Source organism: Rattus norvegicus, chromosome 3 (genome assembly GCF_036323735.1).
Source record: "Rattus norvegicus strain BN/NHsdMcwi chromosome 3, GRCr8, whole genome shotgun sequence".
Classification (NCBI taxonomy): domain Eukaryota; kingdom Metazoa; phylum Chordata; class Mammalia; order Rodentia; family Muridae; genus Rattus; species Rattus norvegicus.
In genome coordinates this window covers 172481476-172486416 of record NC_086021.1, presented here as the reverse complement: position 1 = coordinate 172486416, position 4941 = coordinate 172481476, and positions in this window count along the sequence as shown.

The window sequence follows — 4941 nt, the reverse complement described above, 5'->3', positions numbered from 1 at the left end:
GGTATTGTGTGTTGTTGTTTCTCAAGCAATGGGACTGCTAAGCACTTGGTATGTGTAAGTGTCAGTGTACTTGAGGCCAGTGTGTCACCTCCGTCTGTGGTGTGTGTGTGTGATGTGTTTGTGGCGGTTAGTTGCAGTATAGGTCTTAAACCACTCCCTATGCTTTAGATGTTTCCCTCGAGGGTTTCATTCCTATCCTGGTAAACCTCTGGGGAGTCGTTGTAAAATCTCCTCCCGAGTTTGGTTAAACGACCCAAGCTCACTTTAACTGGAAGGATGATTCTTACTTTTTCCAGGTGATTTGTTTTGTTTCCCCCTAGGGGCCCTGGCCTGGTACTCCCTCTGTAGACGAGGCTGGCCCTGAACTCAGAAATCTGCCTGCCTCTGCCTCCTGAATGCTGGCACTAAAGGCCTGTGCCACTACGCCTAACCTGCTTTTACAGTTTATATGTGCCATGTACCTTCTGTTTGACTTGCACTACACATACCTAAAATTATGCAGATGTCCACCTATGACAGATACTAGGAAGTTTGTTTCATTCACTTTGCAGGGTAAGTCTTCACTGTTCACAAAAGTGGCTCATTGGCCTTAGAGTTGACTCAAGACTGGATTGGGTTTCTCAAAGAGAGTCCTTTTCACTTGGGAGAAAGTAGGAAACTCTACTAGAAAAGTCTAGAACCTAAGCTTTGGGAGATAGCTGCTAGCTTAGTATGCATCTGGTAAGGAGAAGGCCCTCGTTAGAGCGGGGAGCAAAATGTCACCATGGCACTAAGTCTGACAGGACATGGACGGTTTCATATGTCTTAAGGCAGCTTTTCCAGGACAGGACAAAGACTAGAATTGTTTACATATCTACCTAATGTTTGAGTTCATAGACATCTGCATATAGTCTCTAGACCACAAGTTAGGTGATCACCAGTAATTCCACTAGAGATACACTATATCTCTAAGCCTCTTCGGAAAGTCCAAGCTCCAGGGTTCCCAGACTACACAGAGCGATTCAGGGTATTTTTGATTGTAAAGATGCCATTCCAGCAAATAGTGTTTTGTGTTACCTGTGGAGAAAATGTTGTAGTCAGCAAGCTATTTAAAATGAATTCAGATGCATTCCTAAATCTCTTAAGTTTTTATGTTTTGTTTTTATAAAGGACAAAGTCCCAGTGACTTAAAAACTTCTTGAAGGGATCAGATCAGAGCATAGACCTTGCAGATTTGTGGGAATAAACTGTAAGTTATTTGCATCGCTCAAACTCGTACTCAAAAACTTTCTGGGTGTGGTCTCACAACACTCAGGCAGAAACAGTTCAAGGCTAGCCTGGGCTACATGCCAGGACCCTGTTGTCTCAAAACAAACATGAATATTGAGGTTAAAAATCATTCCATGCACATTTCAATTTAATGTTCTTAATGAGAGCATTTGACTTGTGGATGGGACTTGATCTTAGCCAAGGGGCCTAGAAATCATGATAAGTCCTCAGAAATGGATTCTGTAGTGACTGAGGTGAGGAAACAGGCATACTCTGAAGAATGCCTCCTAGTTTTCACATGCTTTGATTTTGATACTTGTTAATCAGTTGGTCACTAGAGGGTATTTCTTGGTTGTAGTGCAGGGAATACACTTGGTAACAGGTGCTGGGAATACAACAGTAGGCAGAGCAATGTCCTTGTCTATGGGGAAAAGGTGAATGTAAATGGGTGTGACATATTACGGTTCTCTAGAGTCACAGAGCTTGCAGGTAGTCTCTGTGTAGTAAAGGAATTTGATGATGACTTACAGTCTGCAGTCCCAACTCCCCAACAGTGGTCAGCAGCAGCTGTGAATGGAAGTCCAAGGATCTAGCAGCTGCTCAGTCCCAGAAGGCAAGTAGTGAAGAAGAGAGGGTCTTCCTTCTTCCAGTGTCCTTACTTAAGTCTTCAGCAGAAGGTGTGGCCCAGATTAAAGGTGCTTTGTCCCAGGTGACCTTGAATCAGAGATTTCCTTGCCTTTGTCTCCTGGGATTCTTAGCCACTATACCTCAAGATCTCCATGCCAGGAACCAGGTCAGAAACTTGTATCTCCCAGCCTCAAGATCAGGATCACAGCTGAGCCTTCTGGATTATAGTTCATTCCAGATATGGTCAAGTTGACACTCAGGAATAGCCACTACATATGGATTAGGAAAAGGTTAGGAGATAGGACGGGAGGTGGGATTTCTACTGCATTTAAGGCAGAAGCTTCTGTGATAAAGTGGCATTGGATCTGAAGGAATAGATGGGAGCCGTGTGGACCAGCAGAACCACTAGACTAAAGCTGTGAGGTCAGAGGTGTAGGGTGGGGTCAGTTTGTGGATAATGAGTGAGTGGTTTGAAAAGCTTTGGCTCCTAGAGAGTGAGGCTGCTGTTTGCTGGGTGTGTGAAGGATGGAGACATGAAGAGGTATGTTTGAAGACAGTCTCACATTGTTTCTCTGGGTGGCCTAGGCTCACTCCTGTCTTAGCTTTCAAATGCTGGAGTTACAGACATCGGGCACAGGGACCCAAACACTGGCTGCCGAGGAGACTACTGAGGTTTGAAGCCTTTGGTGGCCGGACACTCAGCAGTGAAAAGCTATGTCCTGGAATTAGAGCAGAAGAGAGACCTAGTTTAGGGCGTGAGGAAGATCAGAATTAAGAATGTTCTGGCAGCTTTTAAGAGCTGGTGCAGATTTGGGTTTGTGGTCTGAAATGTATATTAGATGTGTAGAGCCGTTGAGTGGGTCTTCGCATTAGTCACTGAAATCAGGAGAGGCCCAACTGGAGAGCCAAACTTAGGAGCTGTAGGTATATGGGTTTTTAAGAAATGATGCTGATGTAAGAATATTTTAGTAGAAGAAACAAGGGATTATGTGTGAATGCTATGCTTTCTGCTCATTTTGGGGGCCTGAAACTGCTAGAAAGACCTATTTCTCAAATTTTACTTGAGAAAAATTGCTTTTAAAGCCATAAGAGAATGCCTAGGCAGTGAATCTACAGAAGTCAGAGGAACAGGCCAGATGGCTTAGGTTAAAGGAACTTGCCACTAAGGCTAATGATCTTAGTTAAGTCCTTGGGACCCATATGGTAGAAAAAGAGAACCAACTCCTGAAAGTTACTCTTTGGCCTCCATGTGCAATGTGTCATACACGTGTGTACACACTAATAGATATAATTTAAAAATCCACAAAGGGGTGGGCTTAGGAATTTAGCCAAGTAGTAAAGCTCGCACATGTGAGTGTGCACACACATACACACAGTCAATCAAGTAAGTGCTAGGCACAACTGTACTCTGCTATTCAGGAGGCTGAGGCAGGAGGATAGTTTGAGTCCAGGATTTTCAGGGGCCAGCCTGGGAAACCTTGTGAAACCTTGCCTAAAAAAAGAAAAACCAGGATTAAGTTCCAGGACACCCAAGGTACAGTGGTTGGAATGGGCGGAGCCTGTGGGGAAACTCAAAGAGGAAACCCCAAGGTCAACTGAAAAAGCAGTTTTAACAAGGGAGGTCTCAGTTGCATACACGGAGAAACAAGAGCATCTGCGGCAGGCCTGGATAGACCACTGTGGGACACAAACACATACTGTTCATATATTATTACATATTAGAACAAAGATAATTCTTGTTTTGCACAGGGGTCTGAGAGGGGTGTGGACCCAGTCGGATACAAAAAGGTTCCTGAGAAGACTGGCCTCTCTCCAGGCCTTCAGAAGTTCAGAAGTCTGGTGCAGGTTCCCTCCATCCTGGGCTCCCTGGGAAGGAAGTAGACAAATGGAGTGAGTGCTTCTGACAGCACAGGAACAGGCTGTGGCAAAAATCTTGGCAAACGATAAATTCTTTTCCTCGAAGATTTAGTTTATGTGTGAATGTTGCCTGAATATATGTCTGTACCACATTCACACAGCACCTAAGGGCATCAGATCCTTTGCAACTGGGGTTACAGAGACAGTTGTGAGCCAGGTGGCTGGTAGCACCCAAACCTAGGTTCTTGGGGCTGGAGAGATGGCTCAGTGGTTAAGAGCACTGACTGCTCTTCCCAAGGTTCTGAGTTCAATTCCCAGCAACCACATGGTGGCTCAAAACCACCTGTAATGGGATCAGATGCCTCTTCTGGTGTGTCTGAAGACAGCGACAGTGCACTCATAGTAAAATAAAACATATAAATCTTTAAATACAAAACAAAACAAAAACCTAGGTTCTTTGGAAGAGCAACTATGGCTTTGAGCCACTGAGCCGTCCTTCCACCACCATACATCTTTAAAAACAGTTTACATTCGTCAAAAGTTTAGTAAACTTTGTTTTCCTAAGGAAAGTCTGTTATAATACACACATAGCCACAAGAGGGCAGACTTTCCTCAAAATTCACAGGATTAAAATGCATAGAAAAGGGGGTGGGGAGAGCGAGCATTATAGTTTTTTCACAGAAGCTCAGCCCTGGCTGCCGAGTAAGGCCAATGCCAGATTCTGAAATCTCAATTTTGTTTTTGCAAGATCGGAGTGTTCCTTTATTACTGATCTGGTCTATCTGTGACAAACCACAGGGTGAGGCTGAGTGAATAGATATGAGTCTTTCAACATATTTAGTATTTAGTCTTTCTTTGGTGACTATTTTATTAATCATAGTGGTCTGCAAAGCAGTTTGTTGTGTGAGAGTAGTAATAATAGCCAGTGTTGTTTAAGTGTTTAATGTCTTCAAGCTATTAGCCTTATTTATTTAATACTTGTGAGTATTTTGCCCACATACATATCTACCTGTGTACCATGTGCTTTCCTGGTGCCCACAGAGGCTAGAAGAGTTAGTTGGAGCCCTGGAACTGGAGGTACAGATGGTGTGGGTGCTGAGAACCAAACCTGGGTCCTCTGCAAGAACAATAAGTGTTCCTAACCACTGAGCCACCTCTCCAGTCCCCAAGTATGAACCTCTCCCGCAGAGACTCTTGTAACTCTCCCCT